Source organism: Scyliorhinus canicula, chromosome 10 (genome assembly GCF_902713615.1).
Source record: "Scyliorhinus canicula chromosome 10, sScyCan1.1, whole genome shotgun sequence".
In the NCBI taxonomy this organism is placed as follows: Eukaryota; Metazoa; Chordata; class Chondrichthyes; order Carcharhiniformes; family Scyliorhinidae; genus Scyliorhinus; species Scyliorhinus canicula.
This window is the reverse complement of record NC_052155.1, coordinates 73,052,325-73,069,033: the sequence shown is the minus strand read 5'-3', so window position 1 is coordinate 73,069,033 and position 16,709 is coordinate 73,052,325. Positions and strand designations below refer to the sequence as shown.

At 45.7% G+C, this 16,709-nt stretch overlaps 1 protein-coding gene across 11 annotated transcripts in view; it reads right to left on the bottom strand.

The window, feature by feature from the left end:
• dlgap1a (discs, large (Drosophila) homolog-associated protein 1a) overlaps window positions 1-16,709 on the bottom strand; it is a 1,116,163-nt gene that overhangs the window by 388,422 nt on the left and 711,032 nt on the right. The window lies entirely within an intron of this gene.

Sequence of the window (16,709 nt, the reverse complement as noted above, 5' to 3'; positions counted from 1 at the left end):
TTAAAGAAGCATTGCAGCAAACCTCATCTCATGAATACAGGCTGGCCATAGGAATTACTCAGGATCAAGTGAGATTACTCATTACCATGGTAGCAATACCCTGATTTTGTGTACCAATGTAAAATGGGTGATATCAAAACAATAGCAGGTGGAATGTCATTTTGAGCAGGAAAACCTGTAAGAAGCCTGCCGGCTAACCAAGCCCGATTCCATCACAATTCTACACCTCATCTTTTTTTTAGTTTGGGGAGTTACGCGGCTGGTAGATCCCGGGAGAGGCCTCTTCCAGGATCTAACAAGATCTCATAAGACGTCACGATCTGGAGCCTGCCCACAATGAGCCGAAACAGACACACGGGAGTTAAAAGAGCTTAAAAACTCACTTAACTATGCTGCCACCGGATCTAACCAGCACCCGGCATCTATCGATCTGTCTGCGGAGATCACAGCCGGGCACAGATTAGCACTAGCCCCCAAAAACGGGGACCAGGAGAAATGGCACTTGGGGCGGTCTCCCAGGTGATTGGCCGGAGGTCATGTCGGGGGTTGAGAAATCGGGGCACCATTTAAATATGGAGCCTTCCTGCTCGCCGGAGCTCCTCATTGCAGGAAATGTCGCTAAAGTGCGGCCTCGGGAGATGGTCCCTGATGGGGCCCAGAAACGAAACAATATGTTATTCAATAGTGGGGTCGTTCCCGGAGATTGAACCCCACCCAGAACGGACTCTGTTTTTCATTTGAGTTAAATCACGCCCACAGTCTCTAGGTTTGCAATGTAATAAAGGAAAGCTAATGAGACCAGTTATTCACACCTACTTTCTATTGTATATCAATGGCTTTTATCAATGCAATTGAAACTGGTTCTCTTGATACTGAAAGTTCAACATCAATATTCTATTGCAGTGCACTTCACCATTTATCAAGCAAAAAAACTACAATGTGGGACCACATCAACTGTTAAATTATCATTGCTTACTTCTCCTGCATGATGTAATTTTACAGAGTGACTAAAACAAAATCAAAATCACACGTTATACTTAAAACAAACCCAGAATGACAATTGTGAGATGTCACATATATCAGTACTTTCATCTACTGAAGTTGTCACTGCCATTTGAAAATCCAACTCATGGGGTGGGATTCTCCGGTCGCCAACACCAAAATCGGATTTGTCAATTGTCCGGAGAATCCGTGCTGATGACAACTCGGGGGCAGTGCCGCTTTCCGACTGCTTCGCCCCTCCAAAGGACATTGCCTGAGGCCCCCCCCCCCCCCCGTCTCTCACGGTCTCACCTTCGGGAATTCGGCATGGTGGCTGCAGACTCAGTCCAGCGGCGTCACAGTCGGGGGAGGGGGGGGGGGTGATCCGCAGGCAGGGGGGACTTTGGCAGGTGCTGGGGGCACTGTTGGGGGGTGGTCGGGCACGCGTGCCAGCCAAAGGGGGGGGGCACTATTTCGCAGGCCGGGTCCACAAGTGGCCGAGCCGTGTTGCACAGCCCGGCCGCTGCAGGCCGCCACCGTGCTCATGCACGGCCACGGGCCCAGCTACTCTCCGGGCCTTATCGGCAACTAGAGCCGGGTTCTCTACGCTGCCTTGATGTTAGCCCCCCAGCCAAATGGAGGATCGGTGGCCGTTTTATGCCATTTGTCTGTCGTAAAATGCCACCCTTCCCACGTCGGTGTGGGGACATAGCCTCAAAATCGGAAAATCCAGCCCATGATGTCTGCAGGAGCACCCCTGGTCACAGGAACTAACTTTGAACCTTACTTAGAAAGGTACCCACTGCAGACGCCTTGCTTACTTTCCTATTGGCATTGTGTCATTTACAGCATGGGACTGGGAGAAGCCTTTCAGAATTTCAGGGTGTTTCTGAACTATGTTTACATATGCTGAGCAACCTACTGGAGGTCATTTCCCCAACAATATTCACCCCTCTCTTACTCCCTGAAAATGCTCACACCACCTCACCCGCGACATTGTTCACTCTCCTTCACTCCTCAGCAAAAGTTACCCAGCAATTCTCACACCCCCCATCAACCCGCAACAATGCTCATTCCCCTCCTTCAACCACCAAAAATGCTTGTTTCCCCTCCTTCAATCCAACAATTCTCAATCCCCCTCTCACTCCAACAATACTCGCTCCTCCTCCCTCAACTCCCAACTATGCTAACTCCCCCTCCCTCAACCCCTAATAGAGTACATTCCCCCTCTCCCTCACCTATGCAATGCTCACCCTCTCCACTCATCCCTGACAGTGTTTGTCCTCCCTCACTACCCCCCCAACAATGTTGACCCCCAGCTCCTCTACTCCCTCCACCAAACAATGTTCATTCCATCTCACTGTTCACCTCCCAGAGATGCCCAGTGAGGAGCTAGGCATTCTAGGTGAGTTAGGAGAGGGGATGCACATCATCGGTGGTGGGAGTGGTGAATACTGCCAGGAGTGATGGTGGGCATTGCCGGGGGTGCAGAGGGGTATGTGAACACTGTCAAGGAGGGGCAAAGGGGTGATTGTAATGTACTAAATGGATTTCAGTATCAGAGAACCGGTTCAGTCTCATGGTCAATGGCCATTGATACGTGTTCTACATTGCAAGGCCCGCGATCCAGTGACCCTTCCACTGACATGAAGTATGGCTGTATGACTCCAGAAGCTAAGACTTAATTGAAGGATCCAACTCTGGGATTGTGCCTACATAACTAACTTGCATCATGGGCCAATGATCTTAATTTTACAATGTGGGGAGCAACAAATGACTCAACTTTTATCATCACTAGTGCCCCTCAGAACCATGAGAAAGCCTGATGTATGCAATTACACAATACTTCAGTGGGAAATTTATACATCTGATTGTAAGTTTTACTCTGTCGAGATCGCTGCACCATTCCCTACGATAATGGAACCAGCTAATAATAATAATAATAATGATCTTTATTATTGTCACAAGTAGGCTTACATTAACAGGACAGTGAAGCTACTGTGAAAATCCCCCAGTCACCACACTCTGTCGCCTGTTCGGGTACACAGAGGGAGAATTCAAAATGTCCAATTCACCTAACAAGCATGTCTTTCAGGACTTTTTGGAGGAAACCAGAGCACCCGTAGGAAACCCACGCGAACACGGGGCCAGGACGATGAAGAGTGGGGATGTTTGCCCTTTACTTACGCTGGTTTTTACACAGGTTTACTTAAGAGTCTGGTTTCAACAATTATTTTGCAAGTAATTGTACAGGGCCTCTTTTTATCCAATTATGCGGCATATACATGTGTCATAGAACATAGAAAAATACAGCACAGAACAGCCCTTCGGCCCACGATGTTGTGCCGAACTTCTGTCCTAGATTAAGAACAAATTAATCTACACCCCATCATTCTACCGTAATCCATGTACCTATCCAATAGCCGCTTGAAGGTCCCTAATATTTCCGACTCTACTTCCACAGGCAGTGCATTCCATACCTCCACTACTCTCTGGGTAAAAAACCTACCTCTGACATTCCCCCTATATCTTCCACCATTCACCTTAAATTTATGTCCCCTTGTAATGGTTTGTTCCACCTGGGGAAAAAGTCTCTGACTGTCTACTCTATCTATTCCCCTGATCATCTTATAAACCTCTATCAAGTCGCCCCTCATCCTTCTCCGTTCTAATGAGAAAAGGCCGAGCACCCTTAACCTTTCCTCGTAAGATCTACTCTCCATTCCAGGCAACATCCTGGTAAATCTCCTTTGCACCTTTTCCAAAGCTTCCACATCCTTCCTAAAATGAGGTGACCAGAACTGCACACAGTACTCCAAATATGTCCTTACCAAGGTTTTGTACAGCTGCATCATCACCTCACGGCTCTTAAATTCAATCCCTCTGCTAATGAATGCTAGCACACCATAGACCTTCTTCACAGCTCTATCCACTTGAGTGGCAACTTTCAAAGATCTATGAACATAGACTCCAAGATCTTTCTGTTCCTCCACATTGCTAAGAACCCTACCGTTAACCCTGTATTCCGCATTCATATTTGTCCTTCCAAAATGGACAACCTCACACTTTTCAGGTTTAAACTCCATCTGCCACTTCTCAGGCCAGCTCTGCATCTTATCTATGTCTTTTTGCAGCCGACAACAGCCCTCCTCACTATCCACAACTCCACCAATCTTTGTATCATCTGCAAATTTACTCCCTCATCCAAGTCATTAATGACAATCACAAACAGCAGAGGACCCAGAACTGATCCCTGCGGTACGCCACAGGTAACTGGCTCCAGGCAGAATATTTGCCATCTACCACCACTCTCTGACTTCTATCGATTAGCCAGTTCGTTATCCAACTGGCCAAATTTCCCACTATCCCATGCCTCCTTACTTTCTGCATAAGCCTACCATGGGGAACCTTTCTCAAATGCCTTACTAAAATCCATGTACACTACATCCACTGCTTTACCTTCATCCATTTGCTTGGTCACCTCCTCAAAGAACTTAATAATACTAGTGAGGCAAGACCTACCCCTCACAAATCCGTGCTGACCATCCCTAATCAAGCAGTGTCTTTCCAGATGCTCATAAATCCTATCCCGCAGTACCCTTTCCATTACTTTGCCTACCACTGAAGTAAGACTAACTGGCCTATAATTCCCAGGGTTATCCCTATTCCCTTTTTTGAACAGGGGCACGCCATTCACTACTCTCCAATCCCCTGGTACCACCCCTGTTGACAGTGAGGATGAAAAGATCATTGCCAACGGTTCTGCAATTTCATGTCTTGCTTCCCATAGAATCCTTGGATATATCTCATCAGGCCCGGGGTACTTGTCTATCCTCAAGTTTTTCAAAATGCCCAACACATCTTCCTTCCAAACAAGTATCTCCTCGAGCTTACCAGTCTGTTTCACACTGTCCTCCCCAACGATAAATATTGAAGAAAAGTACTCGTTCAAGACCTCTCCTATTTCTTCAGACTCAATACACAATCTCCCGCTACTGTCCTTGATCGGACCCACCCTCGCTCTAGTCATTCTCATATTTCTCACATATGTGTAAAAGGCCTTTGTGTCCAAACTATTCATTAAAAATAAATAAATTTAGAGTACCCAATTATTGTTTTCCAATTAAGGGGCAATTTAGAGTGGCCAATCCACCCACCCTGCACATCTTTGGGATGTGGGGGTGAAACCCAGGCAAACACGGAGAGAATGTGCAAACTCCACACGGACAGTGACCCAGGGCCGGGTTTCGAACCTGGGTCCTCATCGTTGTGTCCAAACTATTCCTAAAGAGAAATATTTATTTGCTCTGCTTGTATTGTGGCTGTTTTAATACACCTTTTAGCACAAAACTCAGAAGAGAGCTATGGTAGACTGCAGAATAACAGTGCCACCGTGGCCTTTTAAGAACCAAGAGGCTTAAAAGTCTTTTAAAAAGCATCCCAACCCAATTCCAAAGGTCCAAGTTCACCTGTAAAGAAATTGGACCACCTGATGCAACAGTAAAAAATGCCTGACCTCATGATCTGTTGAACATTCCTCTCTCTGAAGTAATCCTGATATCTGACCCCCAGCCGTCTGAACTTACCGGAACCACAATTCAAGATTGGGTAAAAGTTTCCTTAATCACTGGACTCACCAGATATGTAAACCATTAACTATTATTTTGATTTCATGCCTTTAGAAGTGCACTCTCTTTAACTGTATCTTTGCTCGGTGGATGGTGTGTGACAGAAATGTTGTAGATCTTTCTGGATGAGTGTGTGAATAAAGTCTGTTTCTGTTCCTTTAAAAATGGACTACATACTAATGGGAGTTGATAAACACACATCTACGCTTTCAAAAATAAACCACACCGATTACAGACAGAAGGAAGTGAATTGGGGGTTTGAGTTTATTACTTCTCTGCAGTCCATAACACAAACTACAGCCAGTGGCACGGGACCAACAAAATTGTTTGCTTTGAAATGAAAAATGAAAATCGCTTATTGTCACAAGTAGGCTTCAAATGAAGTTACTGTGAAAAGCCACTAGTTGCCACATTCCGGCGCCTGTTCGGGGAGGTTGTTACGGGACTGGTACAGACTGCACTTATTGGGAAATGTAAGCATTGTGTTGGATTATATATAAAGCAAAGGAATTCCTCTCTGGATCATTTGCGGTACACGGCTCTGTCATTCATTGCTTACAATAACAGTGCAGAGAAAGAAAAGGGGACAAACAGAACTAAATATTTTTGAAAAATCAAGAACATTTCTGAAGATTCAGAAGGAATGGAATGGTGAGGGTTTTGTAAAAGCTTCCTTTCACTCCAATTCAAATCCTACAATTACCTGCCTTGGTCACAGCCACTGCCTTCAACAGGAGCCCTGAAGCAATCGTCTCTCTAAGTTCCCCATCACCTCTTCTAGTCTTGAAGTGGCATCCCTGCACTTTCATTGCAGGCCTCCTGTTTGGTAGTGGGCAACAAGCCGGCTATCAAAATTGATCCCAGACTCAGGAAAATAAGTTGGGGACAGTGGGGAGGGGGGGAGAGTGGGGTGAATGCCCTGTCCTGTTAGACTTCAATTCCAGCGAAGAAAACTCAGCCGAATGTGTCAAAGCTCCGTGGAAAGACAGGATAGATTACAGCAACTAGCAAATGCATTGCCGAGCATGGGAATGAGAGGTGGAGATCAGGAAGGTGCCAGGTTTGATTCCTGGATTGTGTTTGGTGGGCTGATCTCAGCTGGAGAGGCAGCTGTGGCACTATAGTTAACCTCAGTGTTTTGGGATACAGGAGGCAAGTTAAAAATAAAATCAAGCATAGCCTCCGAGACCCTTTGTAAGAAAGTCTGTGCAAGTGAGTGTGAAAAAGGAACTAGTTCATTTGTGTTGTCCCTTGTTGTTTGTAGAGCCTTGCTGTATATACAAGTTGGCTGCTGTACTTCCTTGCATTACAACCGGGGCTATCATTCAAAAGTTCTTTATTGGCTGTGAAGTGCTTCGGGATGTCCTACGACCATGCAGGCCAATATAATAAACACAACTTCTTTACCTCTTAATGAAATAATCTGTCAACGCTCACCGTTTAAGTTTATGTTGAAAAATGCCCAATGGGAGAAGTATTGGAGGGAAGCCAATGCCTCTCAAATTGTATACCAGCAAAAGTCAGTGGTTGAAACTGCTGATTGGCAGTCGCAAAACAGGTAATAAGGATTTGCCAGCTAGTTACTCACCCCAATTTTTAAAACCATTGACTTAATTTTCCCTTCGTCCCTGAAAGATAAGGGACAAAGGACAACTTGAGGAGGCAGGGAGGTGAATAGTGAATTTAAATAAGTAAAATAGTGGCTGCACACTTCTCCAGTTATGACTCCTGAGTTGTAAGTAGTTGCTCATTGATAGCACTCTGAGTCAGAAGGTCTTGGGTTGTAGTCACACTCCAAAGGCTTGAGCACAAATGCCAGGTCGATACCCTAATGCAGCAGTGAAAGAATTCTGCACCATCCAGAAATGCCATCTTATGGATGAAACCATCTCAGGTTGACATGAAAGTTCCCATGGTATTATTTCAAAGAAGAGTCCTCCCTGGTATCCTGGCCAATATTTACCCCTCAACTGGCATTGCTGAAATATATTATCTCAGCCGGGATTTTTTGCACCTGATGGAGTAGAGTGGGTTCAGTGACGCAAGTGGAAAATATTGCGAGAACGGCAAAGTCGCGCTTCACCTCGGCCTAAACACGTGACATAATTGTACCCTCCCCCATCAGTGACGCGGCGCATTTCCTAATGTTCAACATTGGGAACATCATTTGAATATCTTCACATATAATCACCTGGTCCCTAGGCGAGAATCATCACCCCACCCCCTGCCATCAGAAAATCCACCCATGATGGCGTGATGGCAGAATAACATGAATCAGGACTGGTCTTGCAAGGCGAGTAGACCATCCAGGGGAGGCTCAAGTGAGAGCAACACTCAGGCGGGAGCCTCTGAGACTAGCCGGGCGCCTCTGAGACTAGCCGGGCACTGTCCCGGCATTGCCTGGACACTGCCCCCTGGCATGGGCAGTGTTGGGGCAGCGCCTGGGGCTGTGGGGGGCGGGGGTTGGGACGGTGTTCTGGGGTGAACCCCTTTGCTCTCTCTGCATTGGGGTGACCTATAAAAATGGTGCCCCAATTCTTATTTAACTAATTTGCTGGCAGGTCAGGCGAATCAGAAGACCCCCTGCTAGCGACACGTCCCAGGACCTGCCGCTTGAAGTTGTTTTTCAAAGTCCCAGACCAAATGGCGGAGAAAGCCGCCATTGCTGTTGAAGGCGTCAGTGACATTTTTCCTGCCTGACATTGGCATTTGCCGAATTTCAGGAAAATCTCAGCCCTTGGGTGGGATTCTTCATCTGTTCACGGCAGGGGGATTCTCCGGGTTTGCTGCAGTGAATGGGAGATTTGGCTGAGGCAGACTCACAATGGAGAATCACGGCCCCTGACTTTAGCACATTGCTGTTAATGGGGGTTTTCGTGCTTAAATCGGCTGCTGTTTCCTCTACTACATCACTTTGAAAGTAGCTGTAAAGCACTTTGGGTCATCCAGAGATCATGAAATGCTGTGTGAATGCAAATCCTTCTTCAAAGTGTACTACAGCTGGAACCAAATAAATATTTGCTTATCTTGAAATACCTGTTCCAAGAATGCAACGCTCCTTAAATCTTGCTGCTGAGGGCCATTTGTATCACCTGTGGGTTGTCGTAGTTAGCACAGTTACGCACAAACAGCTGCTCAATTGGCCACAAATAATGTCTCCACATTATTATTCACAGGCAGAATCTAACAGACAATCAAGTCTTGTTGCCTTCTACATTATCTAACTACTATTAACAATAATGGCTGATTAATGTTTTCCTTGGTTAATTAGTGTCTCATTACAATGACTAGAACACATAAATTAGAGAAGTTGTTTTTTCATCTTATTTGTCCCACATTGTATTTAGTATCTTACAGTATTGCATTGGAAATGAAGCATAAAGATGTTACCAGTTCCTAAGAAAAACAATCCAATTCTTCTACTCCCTCCTAATGGCCTAATTGCAGTTTATCAATCCAAGTTGTCAATGATGCCATGAGATAAACATGAGAAATTATCCTAATAACCAGATACCAAATAGATGTAAAGCAGTTTTTGTCTGCAAAAATAGTCATTCCAATATTACACTTCATTTTAATTGATCAGTTCAGAATTCAGAGAGTGGTTGGATGGATAAGATAAAATACAAGGGGATGAGTTTAATATGCGGACTGGCCCCTTCCCATCCCAGACATTCCTTAACTTTTAAGAGTAGAATGCTTTCATTGTGGAACCAACCCGGGATAAAGCTATTTTCGATCTCGTACTCGTATAGTATTGGTTCCGAAGAAGAGACATACTGAACTCAAAATGCAGGGCGACATTTTCTGGCTTTTCCCGACAGCGCGATTTTCCGGTTCCACTGATGGTGACTCCCCATTGCGGGCTCCCTGGTGATGGAGGGTGCACACAACGACGGGACCAGAAGATTCCGCTGTTGGCCACTTTCACTGCAGCAGGAACACACTGGAGATGGTGGGGGGATTCCACCCATTAACTCTGTTTCTCTCTCCACAGGTGCTGCCAGTCCTGCTGAGTTTCTCCAGCACATTCTGTTGGTAAATTAAGCTTGATACACTCCAGTCCCAATCAAGAATCATAAACTTAAGCCAAGCCAAGGTATGAAGGGAGAGCTGGCTCAGGTAGCCTGGATAAATAGACGGGAAATCACGGCGGTACACTAATAATGAGAAACATTTAAACAACAATTCAAAATGTTCAACAAAAATACATTCCACTAACAAACAAAAACTCAGCAAGAAAGATCCATTTCTGGGGTGGCAAGTGACACAGTGGTTAGCACTGGGACTGCGGCACTGAGGACTCAGTTTGAATCCCGACCCTGGGTCACTGGCCGTGTGGAGTTTGCACATTCTCCCTGTGTCTGCGTGGGTTTCACCCCCCACAGCCCAAAGATGTGCTGGTTCGGTGGATTGGCCACACTAAATTGCCCCTTAATTGGAAAAGAAAAATAATTGGCTACTCTAAATTAAAAAAAAAAGATCCATTTATAGTTTACCAGGCAAGTTAAGGACAGTATTAGATTAGAAGAAGAGGATTCCAATGTTGCAAAGAATAGTAGTAAGCCTGAAGATGTGGAGTGATTTAGAAGCCAATGATGGTTCACCATAAGGTTAATAAAAAGGGAAAAATGAGAATACTGGAATAAACTAATCAAGCATATATATATGTAGAAGTGGATTTCATTTGGAACTTCGCTGATAGGGTTAATATAACAGTTCTGAAAAGCTCTGTGAAAGAGATGTCAACAGGTCAAGGGATGAAATAAAGGGAGTGTGTTCTGACCGTATCTGTAAAAGCAGAGAGGTCAAAAAGGCAAAGAATGGAATGAATGGGAACCGTTACTTTATTGCAGAGATAAACATAATTAAGCTCGTTTGACCAGTTGGAACAATTAAACATTGAAATGTAAGGGGGACTGTCTTTGGAGTGAGTTGAGCCATATGGCCATGGGATACAAAAACCTTTGTATTAATATTGATAGTGACTTGTGCTAATGATTATGTCAAAAATAACCTCCCGACCTCGAAGAATAATTCCATATATGTACATGTTCTGGATCCTTGCAAAATCATAGGTGTATGTAGGAATTTAAAGGGACCACCTCTAAGCTGTGATTGTATAAAGATACCGTCCATATTTTGGACTTTGGCACTTCTCGAAGGTGGTTACCCGACTGCTTAGAGATTTGTCCCGGCCGTAAATAAACGAATATTCGTTACTGACGTGTTCGAGTGTTTTACTTCTGGACTGACGATCAGATACGTGAAAGCGCAATTCACATTTGGTGGCCCGTACGGGGATCTCCAGAGGGGTCTGCGCAACTAACCGGTGTAATCGACTGAGCTCGTTCAAAGTAGAGGACGAATTTGGCCCCCAACGTGAGTAAAAATTTCTTTTCCACCTTGGTATTCGCCTACTACCAGTTTGATCGTTGCTCAGCCTTGCCGTTGGTTTGTCGAGAAGCCTCTGCGAGATCCAGGTCAGTCCAGCGAACCCGTTTTAAAGAGGGTAAGTGAGTGAACCCTGTGGTTATCGTCTCTAGGGGCAGCCTGGGACTGCCGCCGTGATTCCAGGCAGCGTTCGCTGGAGTTACGGGCGGGGTTGCCAGGACTGCTGGGGGCAGCCTGAGGAGCCGCCGTGATTCCAGGCAGCGTTCGCTGGAGTTACGGGCGGGGTTCTCAGGATTGCTAGGGGACGGTAAACGGGCTGTGGGCAGCCTGGGACTGCCGCCGTGATTCCAGGCAGCGTTCGCTGGAGTTACGGGCGGGGTTGCCAGGACTGCTAGAGGCAGCCTGAGGAGCCGCTGTGATTCCAGGCAGCGTTCGCTGGAGTTACGGGCGGGGTTCTCAGGATTGCTAGGGGACGGTTAACGGGCTGTGGGCTCTGGACGGGACTGCCGCCGTGATTCCAGGCAGCGTTCTCTGGAAGTTACGGGCGGGGTTCTCGGAGCCTATCCCCCGGTGTAACCCATACCTTCACTGAAGAATTTTACCTACTTACCCCTTAATAGCATTGGTGTCCTGGGTCCTGTGTTATTAAGGAAGTAAAGTAAGCTAATAACCACTTAAAATCTGGTCTTCTTGAGTTGAATTAGCTGTTTAAACTCGGCTGCTTTCCTTGTCTTTCTCCAGCAGGTTGTGTCTCTCTCTCTCTCTCTCTCTCTCTCTCTCTCCTGTTGCTGTTGCAGAGTGCTGGTGCTTCTGCTCCCTGGGTTTATATTCTCTTTCGAAGAGTTATTAAGTTTTAACGACTGTATTTTATATGGGCTTGTTTCACTTTGATAGTTTAAAAGTATCTTTGATGTAAACATCTTACTACAACTAATTATTCATTTCAGGCATATCGTCTCCTCTCAGATCTGATTTTAAAAAATGCTTTTGTTTCAATAGTTAACTTTTATTTCTGTGGTTTCAAATCGTTTAATTTTCCAATTGTCCCCAGTTCATAACTTTGCCTTTGATTTTGACTTAAATGATGTTTCTCGTAGCCAGGTCATCTCCAATTTTCTTTTAATTAACTTGATGTTCGTAGAATTTTACCCCTTAAATTGACACTAAATTCGACTGCGCATCTTCCATTCTTTCCAGCTGTTTACTAAGAGAGTTTATTTCAATTAAGGTGTGAAACTTTGCCCTTAGCTGTATGCTAAAATTTAACTTGGTTGTGACTTGAAAGACTTGCCTGTTTTAAACATTCATCACTTAATGCAATTGAAACTCTCATCCATGCTTTTTCAGATGCTTTCTGAGATAGTTACATTCCATGAAGGTGTGAGCCATTGTTTCTGCTGAAGCCTGCTTGTGAGCAAGTATCTGCATTTTATAACCCTGCTCTTTGCAGCTGCTATTAACCTTTTGTGGGATCTTTCCCTGTACCCTCTCAAACCAGATATTGCCAGACTTTCATGTTTCAAATGACACATTTTTCTGTATTATCAAGAACCCACCGCAAAGAAATTAATTGCCTTGTGGAGGGAATACTGTCAGTTAATGAAAGATGCATCTATACTGGCTAGCTGGCAGGCAAATGCCTCAAAATTGGGTATTGGCCTCACTGAAGGGGGAATTGCTAAAACAGTAGAGGTCTTAAAAAGGGAATGTAAACAATATAAGAAACCTGGCGCCGGTCAGCAATGCGAAGCAAGGTTGGGAGGAGGGGGACGATGGGGATGAGGAACATCTGTTCAATTGCGGGGGACGTCAGAAGCCTCCACAGCCCCCACAGCCACCTCCGCCACCGCCCCTGGAATGTGATCAGTATTATGAGTAACTCAGTATGTTCAGAACTACATTGGTCTCAGAATAAACAGATAAAGGATTTGTGCTGGGCAGTTTCGAAACTGCTGCGTTGAAATTGACACTGCATGGCTCCGCAGGGTCCTAGTGCCCGCTGATCACAAACAGTCACTAGCAGAACCACACAGCCTGCAATCGGCTGCTAATATTACCCTCCAACAAGATATCACTGTCTATAGTTCCCATTCTGTTACGGCCCTTTTGGGACAGCTACAGACTCAGCATCTCACGATGGCTCGTCAGAACAAATATGAGATTGCTCTCCTTAATAACCCGAAAGTCCAGTTTGCCCACTGCACCACTATCAACCCTGCTGACTTTTTGACGCATCCTCCCACAGACATGCTCGACCCAACTCATGACTGTCTGCAACTGTTGCAGGAAGTCTCCTCGGTTCGAGACGACCTCTCCGATATACCCATCCCGAGTGCAGATTGTTCCTTTTTCACCGATGGAAGTTCTTCCGTCGGCGAAAGGGGGGATAGACAATCTGGCTATGCAATCATCGATCAAGACGGTGACGTAGTAGAAGCAGCAGCATTTGAAGTTCCCTTTTCTGCCCAACAGGCAGAATTGTTTGCGTTAATACGAGCATGCATATTGGCACAGGGGAGGAAGGTTAATATTTATACAGATTCCCGATACGCCTTCGGGGTAGTACATGATTTCGGGCAATTATGGAAAAACAGAGGATTTCTAACCTCCGCTGGTACACCCATCTCACACCAGCAGTTAGTAACCCAGTTATTGCAGGCCCTTATGCTCCCAGACAAGATAGCGGTGATAAAATGCGCAGCGCATACAAAAGGCACAGGACTGGTGGAAACGGGCAACAGGAGAGCGGACGAGAAGGCAAAAGAAATTTCTAAATCTGGCAAACTAATGGTGCCTAGAATGATGAGGCAGACTAAAACCCCCTCGGGAAAGTCCCCCTCTGAAAAACCTATGCCAACCATTGCTGACATAACCCAAATGCAGGAGGACGCTCCTGCAACTGCTGTAAATATGTGGAAAAACTTAGGATGTATATATGATATCGAAAATAAGCTGTGGGTCACCCCGGTAGGACAAACATGTATGACCGATGCATTAGCAGCCTGGGTGACCGAATGTGTACACTTTGCAACTCACTGTGGAGCTCGTGCCACAGGGGACATATTGTTAAAAAGCTGGTGGCACCCACGACTGCAAGAAATGGCCCAACAAATTAGCAGTCGGTGCCTAATCTGTCAACAGCACAACCCCGGTAAGGCCGTCCCCTGTGATCCTGGCACAACCCCCTTACCTGAGGGTCCATTTGAGACCCTGCAAATGGATTACATTGAGTTGGAAAGATGTCAATGCTATAAATATGTGTTAGTCATTGTGGACACTTTTAGCAAATGGATCGAGGCCTACCCGACTACGGATAACAAGGCCTCGACAGTAGTTAAGGTGTTAATGCGAGAAATTGTTCCGCGATTCGGAATTCCAGCCCGGCTGAGCTCTGACAATGGTCCCCACTTCATAGGTCAAATCAATAAGGAATTCTGTGCTCTGCTAGGAATAAAGCAACAGTTTCATTGTGCCTACAGACCACAAGCCGCTGGAGTGGTGGAAAGGGCTAATCAGACTCTAAAGACTAAACTCGCTAAACTACAAGCAGACACTGGGGCCACTTGGCTCAAACTCCTGCCTTTAGCACTCTTCCAGCTACGTGCCACCCCCGCAGGAAAAACTCGCCTAAGCCCAGCGGAAATACTATATGGCAGACCCTTTCGAACACCTTGGGACAGCAGTGTTCCACGGAATGTTCAATTCCATTACATGACTACCGAGATGGCTAATTATATATTAACACTAACTAGAATTTTGAAAGGATTACACTCCCGAGTTCGTGCCACCCAGGAAGAAGTCCCATCCATTACTCATGACGTCTCCATCAACCCTGGGGATTATGTCCTAATTCGAAATTGGACACGTAAAGGTTTGGAACTTCGATGGGAGGGTCCCCTACAGGTTCTACTCACTACCCCCACTGCAGTAAAAGTGGAGGGCCGGAACGCATGGGTACATATGCACCATTGTAAGTTAATTAAGTATCCATGATGTTCTAAACTTTTCCTTTAAGTCCTAGGAACACGAGTACCAGGATGAAGTCCCTCTTCACCGTCACAATACTCGCCACCCTGCTCTCTCTCGCTGCATCCGGAAGAAGGAGATGCCCGTATGGAAGCCGACGTCCACCCCTGTGCCGAGAAGGAACCCCACGATGTGGAACAACGACAGATCTCCGATGGATCACCACGGCTATCAAAACCTGCCCAACCACCGTTCATCCCGACGACCAGAAGCCCCGATTCCGGACTACGTACATGGTTCTGATCTACGATCGCCGCACATGCCGGTGGAACCACCGGTGCATTGATAAGGACAGGGTACAAATTTTACCATCAAGGACTACTCACCCCTACTCGCCTTCCAGAAGGAAGCGGGCAACGCACCATGTAACGGCAAATTCTTTTCTGTTTATGTCCTATGTCTATGCTAAGAAAGTGGGTGTCTCCTCTTGCTGGGTATGTACACAGGTCCCGACCCATGCCCATGGAGGCATTCCCTTGATATCTGTTCCTTTCTCGATCAAACAGACGGCTGCATGGGTTATATTCCAGACAGTTCAGAGAATATCACGCGTCTGGTAACCCATATCAGAGATGGAGTACAGCGCTTGCGACTCGCCGGTCAGGCTGACTGGTGGAGCTGGATGTGGTCCAATTCTTGGGCCACTTACCTATTCCATGGGCTCATTATCTTCGTTACCATCTGTTTGTTGCTCTGTATCATAGCTACAGGTGTGAAATGCCTATGCAACCGTTTGGGTGCCACTGCATTACCACAGATGCTTCAGAGATCTGCCCTAGACGAAAAAGAAACACTGGTTCCACCTACCCCTGACCTATATGAGGAAGTGGCATCCTGCCGGAGCCTAGTAGAGGAGGAGTACCTCCGCCTCGCTCTCATTTCCATCTAAAGTATCCTGAGTGTTATGTGATCAAGGAATGATCAAAGGGGGGAATGTAGAAGTGGATTTCATTTGGAACTTCGCTGATAGGGTTAATATAACAGTTCTGAAAAGCTCTGTGAAAGAGATGTCAACAGGTCAAGGGATGAAATAAAGGGAGTGTGTTCTGACCGTATCTGTAAAAGCAGAGAGGTCAAAAAGGCAAAGAATGGAATGAATGGGAACCGTTACTTTATTGCAGAGATAAACATAATTAAGCTCGTTTGACCAGTTGGAACAATTAAACATTGAAATGTAAGGGGGACTGTCTTTGGAGTGAGTTGAGCCATATGGCCATGGGATACAAAAACCTTTGTATTAATATTGATAGTGACTTGTGCTAATGATTATGTCAAAAATAACCTCCCGACCTCGAAGAATAATTCCATATATGTACATGTTCTGGATCCTTGCAAAATCATAGGTGTATGTAGGAATTTAAAGGGACCACCTCTAAGCTGTGATTGTATAAAGATACCGTCCATATTTTGGACTTTGGCACTTCTCGAAGGTGGTTACCCGACTGCTTAGAGATTTGTCCCGGCCGTAAATAAACGAATATTCGTTACTGACGTGTTCGAGTGTTTTACTTCTGGACTGACGATCAGATACGTGAAAGCGCAATTCACATATACAAAGAGATTGGAAGAACTCTGGCAAATAAATAAAGAGGAGAGTTGCTAAAGTAAAATCTGGTCTTTTAGAGGACAGAACCGGAGAAATTATCATAGGGAATGAGGAAGGGGCAGAGATGTTGAACA